This window comes from Vigna unguiculata, chromosome 11, assembly GCF_037176805.1.
Source record: "Vigna unguiculata cultivar grain cowpea cultivar isolate G323 ecotype 2 chromosome 11, ASM3717680v1, whole genome shotgun sequence".
Taxonomy (NCBI): domain Eukaryota; kingdom Viridiplantae; phylum Streptophyta; class Magnoliopsida; order Fabales; family Fabaceae; genus Vigna; species Vigna unguiculata.
This window is the reverse complement of record NC_140802.1, coordinates 24,141,473-24,159,847: the sequence shown is the minus strand read 5'-3', so window position 1 is coordinate 24,159,847 and position 18,375 is coordinate 24,141,473. Positions and strand designations below refer to the sequence as shown.

The following is an 18,375-nucleotide window of genomic DNA, read 5'->3' as shown; positions in this document are numbered from 1 at the left end:
TCAAGGCATCTCATCATCCTCTCCCTCTTGAGAAGGATTTGTCCTCAAATCTGTAGTCTCTACCTCATCATCTGTACGACCTGCAAAAGGTATTAAGTCAGCAACATTAAAGGTGGCATGCACATCATAGCCTTCAGGCAACTCTAGCCTATACGCATTATCATTTACTCTTTTCATCACTTTAAAGGGACCATCACCTCGAGGACTAAGTTTAGACTTCCTTTGCTTAGGAAATCTATCTTTTCTAAGGTGTAGCCATACCCAATCCCCTTCTTCAAAAATCATTTCCCTCTTCCCCTTATTATTGTACTTAGCATACCTCTCTGTTTGTTGCTGGATTTGGCTTTTAATCTTTTCATGCATTTTTTTAACAAAATCAGATTTTGCCACCCCTTCTTTATGAATAAAATCAAAAGATGTAGGAAGTGGTAGCAAGTCCATGGGAGTGAGAGGATTAAAGCCATAAACAACTTCAAATGGAGAGATTTTAGTAGTCCTATGAACTACTCTATTGTAGGCAAACTCAATATGGGGAAGGCATTCATCCCAAGATTTGTGGTTCCTTTTCAAAATTGCCCTTAACATAGTAGACAGAGACCTATTAACAACTTCAGTTTGCCCATCAGTTTGTGGGTGACATGAAGTAGAGAAATTAAGCTTAGTTCCTAACCTTGACCAAAGTGGTTTCCAAAAGTGGTTAAGGAACTTGGTGTCTCTATCAGAAACTATGGTGCGGGGTATACCATGAAGCTTGACCACATCTCTAAAGAAAAGCCTAGCAATGTTGCTAGCATCATCCACTTTGTGGCAGGGTATAAAGTGTGTCATTTTGCTAAAACGATCTACCACCACAAAAATGGAATCAAAACCCCTTTGTGTTCTTGGGAGTCCTAAGACAAAATCCATACTTATATCTTCCCAAGGGGCTGAAGCAATAGGCAAGGGGGTGTATAATCCATGATGCATTGTTTTAGACTTAGATTGTAAGCATGAAATACATCTATTATAATGCCTTTGGACATCCTTCCTCATATGGGGCCAAAAGAATTTCTCTTTTAAAAGACCTAGGGTTTTTTCTACCCTAAAATGACCCATTAATCCCCCTTCATGTGTTTCTTGAACAAGGAGTTTTCTTTGTGACCCTTGCGGAATACAAATTTTTCCTTCTTTAAACAAATACCCCTCATTCACATAGAAACCTCCTTGAGGTCTTTCCATACATTCAGCATAAGTAGAGGAAAACTCAGAATCTTGATTATACATTTCTGGAATGTGATCAAATCCAAGAATTTGGGCTCCCAATTTTAAAAACAAGGTGTGCCTTTTAGACAAGGCATCTGCCACCACATTACTTTTGCCCTTCTTGTACTTTATCACATAAGGAAATTGTTCCAAGAATTCCATCCACTTAGTATGTCTTTTATTCAACTTATGTTGGCCCTTCAAATATTTTAGCGACTCATGGTCACTATGTATGACAAACTCTTTGGACACAAGGTAGTGTTCCCAAGTTTGAAGGGCCCTAACTAAGGCATACAATTCCTTATTATAGGTGGGATAGTTGAGAAGGCACCATGAAGTTTTTCACTGAAATAAGCAATTGGGTGCCTTCCTTGCAACAACACAACACCTATTCCTACACCGGATGCATCACACTCTAGCTCAAAGGTTTTTGAAAAGTTTGGTAAAGCTAGAATAGGTGCATTGGTGGGCTTTTCCTTGAGTTGCTGAAAAGCAGACTCTTATTTTTCACCCCAATTAAAAGATATATCTTTCTTGACAAGTTCATTGAGGGGTGAAGCCAAAGTAGAGAAGTTAGGAACAGACCTCCTATAAAAGCTTGCCAAACCATGGAAGCTCCTAACCTCTCCAACATTTTTAGGAGTAGGCCATTCTTGGATGGCCTTTATTTTTGTAGGGTCAACATGGACCCCATTTTTATTTACTACAAAACCTAAGAAAATAACACTATCTACACAAAAAGTGCATTTCTCTTTATTTGCAAACAAACTATTTACCCTAAGGATGGTAAGGACAGACCTCAGATGATCTATGTGCTCATGTAAGCTCTTGCTATAGATCAAAATGTCATCAAAGTGGACAACCACAAACTTTCCTATGCACTCTCTAAGAACGTGATTCATTAGCCTCATGAATGTGCTAGGTGCATTAGTAAGCCCAAAGGGCATCACCAACCACTCATATAGTCCAAATTTGGTCTTAAAAGCGGTTTTCCACTCATCACCTTCTTTGATTCTTATTTGGTGATAACCACTCTTTAGATCAATTTTAGAAAACATGAGGGACCCATGCAACTCATCAAGCATGTCATCAAGCCTAGGGATTGGATGCCTATATTTGATGGTGATGTTATTTATAGCCCTACAATCACAACACATTCTCCACTTTCCATCCTTTTTAGGCACTAACAAAACAGGCACAGCACAAGGACTAAGGCTCTTTTGAACCCAACCCTTCTCCAACAATTCTTGCACTTGAGACTCTATCTCCTTTGTTTCTTGAGGATTTGTCCTATAACGTGGTCTATTTGGAAGACTTGCCCCAGGCACTAAATCTATTTGATGCTCAATTCCTCTAAAAGGAGGAAGCCAAATTGGCCCTTCCTTAGGGAATATATCCTCAAACTCTTTCAAAAGATTTTCAATTTTAGGAGGTAGACTCTTAAGTTCAAGAAATGTGGCAATGCATGTGAGTGTTCCTTTACACAACAAGAGGCATGAAGGTTGTTCATCGTTGAGAACTTGGTTCAAAGATTTTATAGTCAAAATGTTCTCATGTTGAATGACCTTGGGAGAAGGGACACCAATCTCTCCCACCTCAGATTCATCTTTACTTACTTTTTTTGGGAGAGAGGAAGGACTTCTTCTTTTTTATCCTCTTTTCTCTCCTTTTCCAACTTCTTTCTCATTTGGATTTGATCCTCTACCACTTGGGATGGTGATAAAGGAGGCAAGACAAATTTTCTATCCTTGTGAGTGAAGGTGATTTCATTGGTAAGACCATTATGCATGGTTTTCTTGTCAAATTGCCAAGGTCTTCCCAATAAAACATGGCAAGCTTCCATAGGTACTACATGACATAGCACACTATCTTCATATTTCCCTATGGATAACTTGACCTTCACTTGATGTTGGACTGTCAAATCCCCACTTTCATTAAGCCAATGCAGTTTGTAAGGTTTTGGATGGGGAATGATAGTCAAAGCCAACTTATCAACCAACCTTGTACTACAACAGTTGCAACATGAACCACTATCAACAATGAGAGAACAAGTGTTTTCTAAAATTTTACATCTTGTATGAAAGATGTTCTCTCTTTGTGTTGGCTCTTTTAGAATGGGTTGGTTGCTAAGAAGTCTTCTAATCATTAGAAGGTCTCCTTCACAAGGACAGGCAATTTCCTTAGACTCGTCATTAGACTCCTCACTAGAAGTCTCACTCTCACTTTCTTGCTCATCTTGGCTACTATAGTGGTCAACACCCCTTAAGATCATGGTCTTTTTGGTGGGGCATTGAGATGCAACATGACCTCTACCAAGACACTTGAAACATTTGATTTCACTAGTGCGAGTGTGTGAAGATGTGCCTTCCCTTGGTTTCTCCTTTTCCTTGAAACTTTTGGAGGGTTCCTCTTTGACTTGCTTACCCTCCCTCTTGAATTCTTTCTTGGTATAAGAGTTAGAGTAGTCATTTCGAAAATTTTTCCTTAGAATTTGTTGCTCTACCTTTATGCAAAGTTGAACCAAGTCATTTAAGTCTTCGTAGGGCAACAATTCTACTCTATCTCTTATCTCAAGACTTAAGCCACTAAGAAACCTTGCAATGGTGGTATCCTCGGACTCCCTAATCCCAGCCCTCATCATATATAACTCCATCTTTTGTCTATATTCTTCCACTTTCATTTTATTTTGATGGAGTCTTTGGAGCTTATCCATTAGCTCTCTATGATAGTAGGAGGGAATATGTCTTCTCCTAAGGGCTCCTTTGAGGTCATTCCAATATTTGACCTGGGGAATTTGATTGATTCTCCTATCTCTTTGATGAAGGATTGACCCCAACTAAGGATGGAGGCACACGCTTAAGAAGACTAAGCATGTTTAGAAAGGAAGTTCACTAATCCTTCATCCCTTTCATTTGTGTTTGTTATTTTTGATTCCCTAAGTTGACTTAGTTGAATCAACTTTAGTTGACTTGTTGACCTTTCACTAGGTTTGACTTGTTGACTATAGTTGACTTGACTTAAGCCAACATGCTAATCTATGTTTATTTGCTTTGTAGGTTAATTAGGAGTAAGAAAGCAATGCTAGGTGGCGCATGGTGATTGGGGAGCATAAATGATGTGGATGAGAGAGTAAAGCAAATGCATAAAGCATAAAGTAAAAGGCATAAAACAAGTGTACCTATGTACCTTTCGTCTCCTTTGTTTTTAGCACACTTTGGCCACTTTTTGGAGACATATGAGACACATTCTTTGTCTCCTTTTGTGCTAGAACGAAATTAGCCTTGCACACACCATAGTTGGCTCTTTTGTCTCTCATTTTTGTAACCTTATTTGACCTAGTTTCTAGAAGCTAGGGTTAGGTTTTTGTAGAGACATCCTATGTATCTTTTATTTGCTTAGAGGCCCCTAAAATCTTCTATATAAGGGGTGCTCCTAGACATGTAAAAGGGTTGAACATTTTGAAGTAAAAACACTCTTGTGTCTCAACCATTTGTGAGAGTTTCCTCCCTTGGGAGTGAATACTTTTAAGCCTTATCTTGCATAGCAAGTGGCGGCACACATCCACTCATCTTCAAGGTTGTCATGGCTTCTAGCCTAGCCTTGTAGTGGCATGCTTCTCACATTTTTACCATTTCTTTCCTTTCCATTTTATGTTTTCTTCTTCCTTTAATTGTTCTTGGTTTTCTATGGTTTATGTGCTTTCCATTTCCTTTTTGTTTTGAATCCATTCATCATCTTCTTCTCTTGAGCTTTGTGAAAGGAACCTTCACATCTAGATAGCTTGCTATCTTAATGTCCAGTGGGGATTTCGCTTAGCTTTCTTAATCAACTCACACCATATTCAATAATCTTAAAAAGGAACAAGATAATCCTTCATCACTCTTTCGAGGGCAGTCCACCAATACATAGCATTGCCCTGAAAGCTAAGGGTAGCTAAAGGTACTTTCCTCTCCTCACTTATTTGATGGCAAGCAAAGAGTTGCTCAACCTTCATTTCCCAATCAAGATAAGCTTTAACATCATCTTTCCCATAAAAGTGAGGGAGGTCTATTCTATTAGCTCTTGGTTCCCTAGGCTCTCTTCTTTCTCTTCTTAGAGGAGGAGGAGGTTGCGAGAAGTTGTCAACTAGTCTACTATCTTCTTCATAGTGTGTGACTAGTGTTGGAGTATGGGAGTACAAATGTTGACTCCTATTACTCATCCTCTCATGCAACCTTTCCATATTTCTTGTTCCCCTCCTCTCTTCATCTAAAAGTTGATGAAACCTATCTCTTTCTTGTTTTTCCCTTACCTTTGCAATTATTTCATCTTCCTTCCAACGTAGTAGTGCTCTCAAATCAAAGGCAATTTGTTTCAAACTTATTTCTCCTTCATTTGAAGCACTCATACATTGAGAAGGAGGTTGAGACATTATTTTTTTTAGAAGACTTTGGTCTTTAAAAGAAAATTTCAAAGAAGAAGTAGATAGCAAAAGGTTTTAGTTCTCCTCCAGGAAAGAGAGGTGAATCACTTGGATTGCTTACATACCAAGTCTTTCCTAGCCAAGGGAACTTGAAACTTTTGTACAAAACTTCTTAAATGAAATTAATTCAAAGACTAAGTTGACACACACTAAACTATCAAACAAGAAAATTAAAAACAAGAAAGATTATAAGCTATATGCGGCCTAAGTTTTGGTAGAAGTAGAAGGCACTTGGAACCTTCAAACTTCATGATAACGCTGTCGTTGACGCGTTCAAATTAATACTACTTATCTATAACAACTTCAGTATTGTTAAGAAAGTAGTCAACAAAATAGAAAGGGTAAAGTAACCCAAAGTCGTCTCCCAACGAACACGGAATTGATTTTTAACAAATTAGTTCTTATAAAACTATACAAAGCGGTTAGTCAAATAAAATAAAAAATATAGGGGATTAAGATAAACAAAGATAGAAATAAAATTTAAAAGATAAAAAGAAATAAAAACAATAGTAAAGAAAATAGATTGATTCCATTGCTTTTTCAAAATAGATTCATCATCGGTTATCTAAAGATTATTGCTCAATTAATTATTGTTGTAGATTTACAAATTAATCAATGTAAAGTCTCAATGAATTTGTTGGCGTTCTCACTTTTAACCAAAGTACAGTCTCAATTAAAAGTGAGAACTTTTAGATTATCCACAGTAAATTCAACCAAAGTACAGTCTCAATCAAATTTTACTGTGCCTAATCATGTCTATTCTTTTATCTCCTCACCAAATAAAAAGCTTAATTAATCAAAGTAAAGTCTCAATTAATTTTCGTTAGAGTAAATACCTTTAATCAAAGTAAAGTCTCAATTATTGGTAAAAACTCATTTAATCACATGAAAGTTTCTAAATAAAATCAAAGTAAAGTCTCAATTCAATTTAAAAACCCTTGAACTCATATGATCAACATGCATATAGATTTTAAATCATTACTTTTTACGTGATTCAAAGATAAAAGACATAGATGAATTAAAACCTCAACAATAATAAAAAGAACAAAGAAATTAACTCATTCTAACCTCAAAATCCATAATGAAATTACAATGGAATCAACCCAAGAAGTTTAGAACTCCATGAATGCAAAATAAAGAGAGAAGAATAGAGAGAAGAAAAGAGAGAAAGAAATTAGGTCCCCCTAAGGGTACCTAAATTCCGACGTGCCGAGCTTGTTTTTTACTTCTCCCTTGGTCTCTTTATATAGAAATTGGACTGGGCTTTTCTGTTGCTAAAATCTCTCAAATATCTTTTGAAATAAAGATAAATATAAATATTTAAAAATACTTGGAGAGATATAGACTATTTGACAAATATAATTGGTTGATAATATCAATATCTAATATAATTAAATTAATTAATTACTTAAAGATATATGATAAATTATCACCAATTAATATTTGTATTAATTTTCCAAATCAACCCTTTGCAATCTCCTCAAATTATCTTCTAAATAATCCAATATCTTCAAGATATATTTGTTTGTTGTGGATCTAAAAATATTCTAGAAGATCTTGTCATATTTAAAAAGATTGGTAGTTAATATCTTTTAATATTTTATGATATAATTAAATAAGATAATTATTTAAAAATATCAAATAAAATATCTAAAGATATATTTTTCCCAAATTATCTTCTATCATAAAGATAAAGAAAATCGCAGGGTCCAATTTTTTTGTTCCTTTCTTCTCGGTTTAGCCAAACTTCACTTTTTCAAGTTTTTCTTGCCGTCTTCATGCAATGTTTGGCTTGAAGTTTTGTGCTTTTGATAATTTCTTATTCTTGGATTAAGGTGTCATGAAGTTTTAATCAATTTATTTCCACACCTTCATGAGCTCAACTTAGCTGCAGCTGCACTAACACACCTCAAAATATCCAAAGAACATTTATGCAACTAAAAAGCTATTTTTAACATGTTTTTGAATCTCATGCTCAATAAACCCAATTATAGGAAATCCCAATTAAATTAATCTTTAAGCACACAAATTCAATTAAATACCCATAATTAAACATTAAATGAGGGTAAAAATATGCACTCATCACTTCACCACTAAAAGCGCTTCACTAATGTATAGAAGAAGTTCTAATTAGGAGATGGGATTGAGTACCTAAGACTCCCCCAAGACACCTAACTAGGCCATGAACACAAGAAAGAAAGCATTACAATTTTACAACTCAATTTTAATACAAAGTGCATAAAATGTAAAAGGTCTTCTTGGTTTTGTCTTCTTGGCTTGGTCCTCACAAGTGTTTCACTCTTGCACTTCCTCTTGATCTCACCAAAGAGGATTCTCTTTCAGGACTAGGTACTCCACCTCCTAGGATGCTACCTTAGGAAAATTAGATCACCTCCAAAAAGAAGTATGCACCAAATATAGAAACCAAACCAAAAGAGGTCAAGAAATAAAGCAAGAAAAGCACAAAATTATAATTGCTAAACCAAAAGTGAATAATGCCATGACAAACTCAAAGGATTACCAAAGAAATGACAAACTAGAAATAAGGTAAAGAAACTGTAACGTCCCATTTAATTCATAAACGCAATTAAAGGAAACGCCACACATAAGATAGTATAACAACGCAGTCTTGGGGTTCCCAACATCACCCCTACAAAACTAGGCACACCACGATGCCAACAAAGCAGAATAACTGTTTAACTAAAAGTTTACAATCTAATAACCACGAATACAGGGGCCATAGCCCTAAAGAAGCATGACGGAAAGAAGTACAAGATACAGCCCGGATGGCTAGGTAGCGGAATCGCAATTCCCTTGTTGACCACGAGAACCTCGCCCATCTGCTCCCATCAACCAAGTTGATGATCATCGCAAGGAAGAACAACCACATACAACACAACCATGCAACAAAACGGGTAAGCTAGAGCCAACACATATTCATCATACAGTCAAATATATTTTCATCATCTCATATCCATATAACAACCAAACATGTTATGACTCTCCATTCAATACACTACGACTCGATTCGACTCATTCGGATACGTATAACTTGGTCGGATTCAGCGGATGCTTGCACTTGTGGTGGATATGATGAATCAAATTTCCCTCACCACAAGGTTAGCCCTTACTGGATTTCAGGCCTCCTGCTACTCTCACCACAGGAGTGAGTCCGCTCTAGGTGAGACTAACTGGCTCCTCAGAGTGTCAAGATGCAACCTTACTGATGAAGGATTGACCCCAACCAAGGATGGAGGCACATGCTTAAGAAGACTAAGCATGTTTAGAAAGGAAGTTCACTAATCTTTCATCCCTTTCATTTGTGTTTGTTATTTTTTATTCCCTAAGTTGACTTAGTTGAATCAACTTTAGTTGACTTGTTGACCTTTGACCAGGTTTGACTTGTTGACTATAGTTGACTTGACTTAAGCCAACATGCTAATCTATGTTTATTTGCTTTGTAGGTTAATTAGGAGTAAGAAAGCAATGCTAGGTGGCGCATGGTGATTGGGGAGCATAAATGATGTGGAGGAGAGAGTAAAACAAAGGCATAAAGCATAAAGTAAAAGGCATAAAACAAGTGTACCTATGTACCTTTGGTCTCCTTTGTTTTTAGCACACTTTGGCCACTTTTTGGAGACATATGAGACACATTCTTTGTCTCCTTTTGTGCTAGAACGAAATTAGCCTTGCACACACCATAGTTAGCTCTTTTGTCTCTCATTTCTTGTGACCTTATTTGACCTAGTTTCTAGAAGCTAGGGTTAGGTTTTTGTAGAGACATCCTTAGGTATCTTTTATTTGCTTAGAGGCCCCTAAACTCTTCTATATAAGGGGTGCTCCTAGACATGTAAAAGGGTTGAACATTTTGAAGTTAAAACATTCTTGTGTCTCAACCATTTGTGAGAGTTTCCTCCCTTGGGAGTGAATACTTTTAAGCCTTATCTTGCATAGCAAGTGGCGGCACACATGCACTCATCTTCAAGGTTGCCATGGCTTCTAGCCTAGCCTTGTAGTGGCGTGCTTCTCACATTTTTACCATTTCTTTCCTTTCCATTTTATGTTTTCTTCTTCCTTTAATTGTTCTTGGTTTTCTATGGTTTATGTGCTTTCCATTTCCTTTTTGTTTTGAATCAATCCATCATCTTCTTCTCTTGAGCTTTATGAAATGAACCTTCACATCTAGATAGCTTGCTATCTTAATGTCCAGTGGGGATTTCACTTCGCTTTCTTAATCAACTCACACCATATTCAATATTCTTAAAAAGGAACAAGATAATCATTCATCATTTGGTATCAGAGCCAGGTTATCTTGAATATAGTGTTTTTCATGTTGTAGCTATCTTTGTATGGTTCAAATCTACTTCCATTGTACACAAAAACAATGCTGGCAGAAACTGTTCACGATTTTAAAAGATTAAACTGCACTTGCTCAGTGATCCAAAAATTACGTTCTTGATGTCAAAAGAAAGCTCTATTAGTCTAGTTTTTAACAAAAAAAGAACCAATGCATTTGGAGTTCTATGGAGAGAGTTATGATTGAAATAGTGAGCAAAGGTCAGAGCTGCCGAGATCACCGCGAATCAACGTTTTTCAGGTTATGTTGGGCAGTTTTAGCTACTGTTTTTGTTACTCTTCTTTCTCCTAAATGTGGTTGGATAACATATCTTTGGATGCTTAGTCTTTGAGCCTCAAATCCATAAGTTTAAATGCATGATAGCTACATGTTTGTGTCTTTGTGTATGACATGTTTGAGTCTTTAAATGTGCCTAACTTTTGCTTGAGTCATATGTCATATGTTATCTTGAAGTTTTCTTATTCTTGTTTTTCCAAGTATTTGAATCTTGCTTTCACTTTATGTCTTGCTTTATGTTTGCTCCATGAAATTGATTTTGGCCTAAAACTTGAGGAACTAAGTGTCCAAGCCACCTAAAACTCTTTCTCACCATTTTATGAAACTAGTTGTGAAAGAAAAAAAAATTGCACCAATTTTTGCCTAAAAACCGAGAGCAACCTTGCTCCTTAGTGAACTAAAAGTGTGTTTTTCACTAGGTGTTATGCTACTAGTTTTCATACTTGAGAATTGGGTGATATTGGCTAATTAGTTCCATGCTTTAACTTGGTTATGATCTTTCTTGGTGTATGCATGATTTAAGACTTGAAGATGCTTGTCAAGTACTTTCCGTAGAGTCTTTAAAATGTGTTTTTCTTGTTTTAGTCTTGTTAAAAGTTTTGTCTCAAAATTTTCTTCTTTAGAGTTTAGCTTTCCTTGTTTTTGTGCTTTTCTTGCTTGTCACTAGGTGTTCTTTGTTTTGTCTTAGTAGTTTTCTTTTGTTGAAACTCTTGGGATGTTGTGGCCGAATCACTTGTCTTGCATTTGAAAGGTTTTGAACAAGTTTTTAAAAGTGTTTGCTTCACTCCTTTGGTGGATTTTGAGTGCTAGCCTTGCCTTGTTACTTTGGGAGAGTGATCTAAACACTTGGGTTACATTGTGGGTTGGATTTGGTCTCGGTTTTCATGTTGTCTAACCCCTAATTCATTTATTTTGTCTTGGCTTTGAGTGTTTTGTTGTAGGAATCATGGCAAGTTCATCAAATGCACCTACTCCAAACAAAAACAATACATTGATGAGAGTGCTCCAGGATTTGGAGTTGTCTAGGAAGGAGTCCTTTGAACAATTGAGAAAAGAAAAGGAGCAAAGTGACCTAAGAATCCAAGAGCACATTCAAAGGCTTGAAGCTAAAGAGCAAGAAAGAGAGGCTAGGAAAAGAGGGCATTCTAGGCGTAACCCAACACAAGAGAAGCAAACTCCAAAGATTCCTAAGTTCTATGGTGGAAGTGATCCCAAAATATTCCTTGATTGGGAAGCTAAAGTTGATCAAATTTTCAATGAAAATTATGTAAATGATCAAGCACAAGTTGATCTAGTTGTTTTAGGATTTTTGGAGTATGCCAATACTTGGTGGCATAAAGTTTGTAAGAATTATGACCAAGGGCAACCCGCGGCTTCTTGGATGGACATTAAAACTCTTATGCGCGCTAGATTTGTTCCTTCCCATTATAGGAGGGAGAGTCTTTTGAAGCTCCAAAGGCTTCAACAAGGGTCCATGTGTGTAGATGAATATTACAAGTTAATGGAGTCCATGCTTCGAAAAGTAGGACTCCAATTTGAAAGTGAATAGGAAAAGGTAACTAGATTTGTGAGTGGGTTAAGGAGGGACATACAAGATTTGGTAGAGTTATATGAGTACTCCTCTCTTGACAAAGTTTTACATTTGGCCATTAAAGTTGAAACTCAATTGCAAAAGAAAAAAAAGGCCAAGAGGAGTGGTTCATACAATGACTACTATTCTAGTACTTGGAAAGATAAAGAAAGAAAACTTGATAAATTACCACTCAAGAGTTCCCAAGACCCACCTCCTAGGACTAATTCATCTAGGCATTCTAATGAAACTCCTAATTCTTCTCAAGGTATAAGGATAAGTTCTATAAAATGTTTTAAGTGTTTGGGATATGGGCACATAGCTTCAAATTGTCATACCAAAAGAACCATGGCCTTAAACCTTAAAAGAGAAGTAAAGAGTGAACATTCTTCTCCCCCTTCCCCCAAAAGTACTTCTTCCCACACTTCTTCTTCAAGTGAAAGGATTAAACCCCTTGAAGGTGGATTGTTAATGATAAGGCACCAACTAAGACAAGTTTCCAAGGAACTTGACCCTTCTCAAAGACAAAACATTTTTCATTCAAGGTGCCATATCAATGACAAATTATGTCCCCTCCTCATAGATAATGGAAGTTGTGTAAATGTGGCTAGCACAAGGGTTGTGGACAAGCTTGGCTTGAAAACTATCCCTCATGCCAAGCCCTACAAGATATCATGGCTTAAGAAAGAAGACATTAAAGTAACTCAACAAGTCCTCATTAACTTTTCAATTGCAAAATTTTTAAGATGAGGTGTTATGTGATGTTGTGCCTATGGAAGAAACTCATATTTTGTTAGGTAGGCCATGGCAATTTGATAGAAAAGTCTTTTATGATGGCCATGCTAACACCTATGCTTTCTCCTTCCAAGGCAAGAAGTTCAAGGTTGCCATGGCTTCTAGCCTAGCCTTGTAGTGGCGTGCTTCTCACATTTTTACCATTTCTTTTCCTCTCCATTTTATGTTTTCTTCTTCCTTTAATTGTTCTTGGTTTTCTATGGTTTATGTGCTTTCCATTTCCTTTTTGTTTTGAATCAATCCATCGTCTTCTTCTCTTGAGCTTTGTGAAAGGAACCTTCACATCTAGATAGGTTGCTATCTTAATGTCCAGTGGGGATTTCACTTCGCTTTCTTAATCAACTCACACCATATTCAATATTCTTAAAAAGGAACAAGATAATCCTTCATCACTTACCTTGATTCCTTACCTAGTTATACAGATGGGGCACCACCATGGACACCCACTAGCTGGGATCATGGAATTACGTCCCGACCACTGAAGCGCAACCCTGGGGATCTCACCTAGAGATCCTCAAGGACTTACGCACTGACACAGACCCAACAAGCATAAATCCACAATAGGAGAATATTAATCATACTCACATTCCCACGTCTGTCTCAACACAATAACACCTCATTCGTATCGCATGTTCAATACTTACCATTGATCGCCACCCCTTCATGAGTATAGGGCCTCACCTCATAACGATAACATGTCTCTTAAGTTCCAACTCATTCATAAGTCTCACATGTCGAACTTCCACAATAACCATCATTCCACTCGAGAATCATGTCACACACACATGGCCATCCATCATACATATATATATACATACGTCTCAACATACAAGCATACCTAAGAGAGTACCACTCATCCGAAGGTCACAAAGCAACTAAACCAGACGTTGTCTCGCCCAGCACCTCGCTCAGGCTGAGGGGTCTCGCTCAGGCGAATCCCCCTCCGCCTAGGCGAGGGCCCAAACAGGAACAAGAAAGCATTGCGGGATCATGCTCAGGCGAGACCCCTCTCGCCTAGGCGAGTTGTGTGCTCGCTCAAAACACACTCTGGTCGCCTGGGCGACCACTCGCGCATAAAGCTCTAGGCGAGCCTCTGCACATCTCGCCTGGGCGAGTCTATCAGTGTCCGCCACTGTTCGCACCTGCACAACGCATACCCACACCCAACAGAGATTTCCAAGCAGTTCAAATGCCTCAGAGCAATACACAAACTCAAGCAAACCACAAACCACACGATACAAGACAAGGTACACCACACGAAGACGGTCTAGCTTCTCTTACCTGGAGGAAGGGTTAACGGAAGACCTGGCAGTGCGGTAGCTAGCACTGCTATCCCGAGAGCGAATAAAGAGCTGGAAAACAGTGGAGGAATAGAACCAAGGGGAATTTGTTACGAAGACCTGACTGGACATAATGCCAAGGAAAATACATACAAGCTAGAAGGGCACTTATGCGGAGTAGGAACTGGTCTGAGCTAGCTCGAAAGGGACCTTAGGCGAACCCTAGCAGAGCGTTCTGTGAGGGGTAAGGAGAGTGACGGCTACTGGATTTTCTGCAAGAGTGCAAAGTGAGGGTTAGGGCATCCTGAAAGGGTTTTATCAATTGGGCCAACCCTAGGCCCAAACGCAAGAGGGCAGCCCTTAACTTTAGGGTAGAAATGGCCAGCCAACTTTGATGGGCCTTACATTCTCCCCAACAAGAAAATTTTCGACCTCGAAAATAAAGACTCACCAGGTAAAGAGATGTGGATGTGATTTTCTCATGTCCTCCTCTAACTCCCAAGTCGAGTCACCCGTCCTCCGATACCAGATGACTTTAACAAGACTGATGGTCCTTCCACGACGTTCTTCGACCTCGCTATCCTCAAGAGCTATGGGTGGTACTTCTACGGTGAGATCTTCCTTTATCTGTATATCCTCAGCTTCCAACACGTGGGCCGGGTCGAACACATACTTCCTCAGCTGCGAGACATGAAACACTGGATGAAGGTTTGCCAACTGCAGAGGTAAAGCTATCTCATAAGCCACTGGCCCAATCCTCCTCGTGATCTGATACGGGCCAAGGAATTTAGGAGAGAGTTTCCTTGAGCGGAGAGCCCTCCCCACACCAGTGGTTCGGGTCACCCTCAAGAACACATGATCTCCCGCTGCAAACATCCTATCTCTCACCATCCTCACCTTCTCGGTGGTCTGCTCTAACAACTCTGGTCCAACCAACACTGCTTCTCCGTCCTGATACCAGCAATGAGGAGTCCTACACCTCCTACCGTAAAGATCCTCATATGGCGCCATGCCAATGCTCGCATGAAAGCTGTTGTTGTAGGTGAACTCTATCAAAGGCAATACCTCGTCCCAAGCTCCCAGGTGGTCCAATATGCATGTCCTCAACAAATCCTCTAATGACTGGATCGTCCTCTCAGACTGGCCATCGGTTTGAGGGTGATAAGTTGAACTCATGGTGAGCGTGCTACCCATCGCTCCCTATAGTGTCTGCCAAAACCGAGACGTGAATCGTAGGTCTCTGTCGGAAACTATGCTCGAAGGCACCCCATGGAGCCTCACTATCTCTCTAATGTACAGCTGGGCCAACTTGGCCATTGACATTCTCAAGTTCATTGCCAAGAAGTGTGCACTCTTGGTCAACCGATCCACTATCACCCAGATGGTGTCATGTCCTCTGAAAGTCCGTGGAAGATGAGTCACGAAGTCCATGGAGATGCTGTCCCATTTCCACACTGGTACCTCCAACGACTGTAGAACATCCCCGGGTCTCTGATGCTCCACCTTCGCCTTCTGACAAGTCAGACAGGCGGATACAAACTGAGCCACATCCTTCTTCATCCCCTGCCACCAGAAAGTTTCCTTAAGGTCCTGGTACATCTTAGTCATGCCAGGATGCAAGCTAAGACGACTCTTGTGTCCTTCCTCAAGGATCAACCTTCTCACCTCAGCATCCTCAGGTATACATACTCTGCCTCGAAACCTCAGTATGCCATCATCATTCACGGCAAAGTCTCTGGCTTCCTCTGATCCAAGCTGTTCCCTAACTCTGTTCAGACCAACATCCAACAACTGCCTCTCTCTGATCGAGCCCAAGAAGTCACTAGATATAGTAAGGGTACTACACCTAATGGACTCGGACCCCAACTCCACCTGTATCCTCACGTCTCGGAACTTCTCTAGTAGTTCTATCTCTTTTATCATGAGATGCGCTGTATGTACCGTCTTCCTACTCAAGGCATCTGCCACCACATTTGCCTTCCCCGGGTGATATAGGAGCTCGAAGTTATAGTCCTTTAAGAACTCCATCCACCTCCTCTGCCTCATGTTCAGCTCCTTCTGATCAAACAAGTACATTAAACTCTTGTGGTCGCTGAACACCCGAAACTGAGCACCATACAGATAGTGCCTCCAGATCTTCAAGGCAAAAACAATAGCCGCCAACTCTAGGTCATGAGTGGGATAATTACGTTCATGTACCTTAAGCTGTCGTGAAGCATACGCCACTGTCTTCTTTTCTTGCATCAAGGCACAGCCAAGTCCGAGATGAGACGCGTCCCAGTAGACTTCAAACGGTTTCCCCACATTCGGTATTACCAATATAGGAGCACTCGTCAATCTCCTCTTTAGCTCTTGAAAGCTCTCCTCACACTTGTCCGTCCAAGTGAAGGGTTGGTCCTTTCGGGTAAGCAAAGTCAGAGGCGCCACTATCCTGGAGAATCCCTCTATGAATCTCCTATAGTAGCCCGCTAACCCCACAAAGCTCCTGATCTCGGTGGCCGACTTAGGACTTTCCCACTTAACCACTGCCTCGACCTTTGTCGGGTCCACTGCAATCCCCTGGGCGGATATCACATGCCCCAAAAACTGAACTTCGTCCATCCAGAACTCACACTTGGACAACTTGGCATACAACTGCTTCTCTCTCAAAACACCAAGCACCAACCTTAGGTGTTCTGCATGTTCCTCCTGCGTCCTGGAGTAGATAAGGATGTCGTCTATGAAGACCACGACAAACTTATCTAGGAAAGGTCGGAAGATCCTGTTCATGTAGTCCATGAACACTGCTGGAGCGTTGGTCACACCAAACGGCATAACCACGTACTCATAGTGGTCATACCTCGACCTGAAAGCTATCTTCTGTACATCCTCAGCCTTTACCAAAATCTGATGATAACCCGATCGCAGATCTATCTTCGAGAACACTGATGACCCATGCAACTGATCCATCAAGTCATCAATTCTCGAAAGTGGATACTTATTCTTGATCGTCATCTTGTTCAACTGCCTGTAGTCCACACACAAACGTGAACTCCCGTCCTTCTTCTTTACCAACAACACTGGTGCTCCCCAAGGTGAAGTGTTTCTCCATTAGATCCGCTATCTGTTTCTTGAGCTCTACCAATTCTGCTGGAGCCATGCGATATGGGGCCATCAAGACCGAGCCTGTTCCCGGGACTAGATCGATAGAGAACTCCACCTCTCTACTGGGAGGCAACCCTGGTACCTCCTCCGGAAACACATCCATAAAATCCTGGACGACTGGTATCATAGACGTTGTTTCTCCTCTCTCCACCTCCATATGTGTGAAGATCATGTAGCACTGCGCACCGTCCTGTAGTTCCCTCATAACACCCTGGGAAGACACCAACTCAGGCTCCTCTAAGTCGAGAAACAACAACTTCTTCTCCCGACAGTCTATCAGAATGTGATTGGCAGAGAGCCAATCCATTCCTAAGATCACCTCCAACTCCTGTAGAGGTAGGCAGATTAAGTTCACCCTGTACCTGCGCCCCTCTACCTCCACTGGAAGCCTAGCACACAAGGACGACGTCCTGACCAAACCCGACGTCGGAGTAGACACCGCAAGCTCACACTAAAGCTCACGCACTGGCAGACCCATACGTTCCACACACGCATTTGACACAAAAGAGTGTGTCGCTCCATAATCATATAGCACACAACATCTCATCCCAGAAATCACACAATAACCCATAACAAGGTTACCTAAACCTGCAGCCTCAGCTCCAGTCATGGCATAGACTCTGCCCGTCGCCTGCGGCTTGTTGCCTCTGTCTCTCCCTGATGCTGATGGGGTGTCTGAACTGGAGGGCATGTCGCTGCCCTAGCAAGGTTGGGGCAATCCCTCCCAAAGTGGCCTTCCATGCCACAGTTGTTGCACCTACGGTAGCCCTCCCTCCGTGGACAAGCGTACCTCGGGTGTGGTCCTCCACATGAGTAACACCGAACTCGGCCCTACTGAGGAGAAAAGCTCCGAGACTCCTGAGACTGATTGTGTGGTCTATCAAACGGTCTCCTCCGCTCCTCATGTCTGGGCCTGGACCCAAATGGTCCACCGATCTTCTAAGGCGGTTATGGCTGCTGTGGGCGCTGGCCTTCCACCTCGCGCTTCATCTTCTCCATCACCCTGGCCTTCTCTACCAGAGCAGCAAAATCCTTGATGGACAAGGGTGCCACCATCAAGCGAATATCTCCCCTGAGGCCATTCTCAAACTTACGGCATCTCCACTCCTCGTCAAGTGGCAGGGTGTAGAAACGGCTGAGGTGTTTGAACCTCTCAGCATACTGTAAGACCCATAGAATTTAATTAATTAAATAAATAATTAATTAATAAATACGGGAGGGGTAATAATTATGACATTAAATTATGGTT

At 40.3% G+C, this 18,375-nt stretch overlaps 1 pseudogene; it reads right to left on the bottom strand.

The window, feature by feature from the left end:
- Positions 1 to 17,433, bottom strand: LOC146881623 (uncharacterized; annotated as a pseudogene).
- Between the last annotated feature and the right edge of the window lie 942 nt (positions 17,434 to 18,375).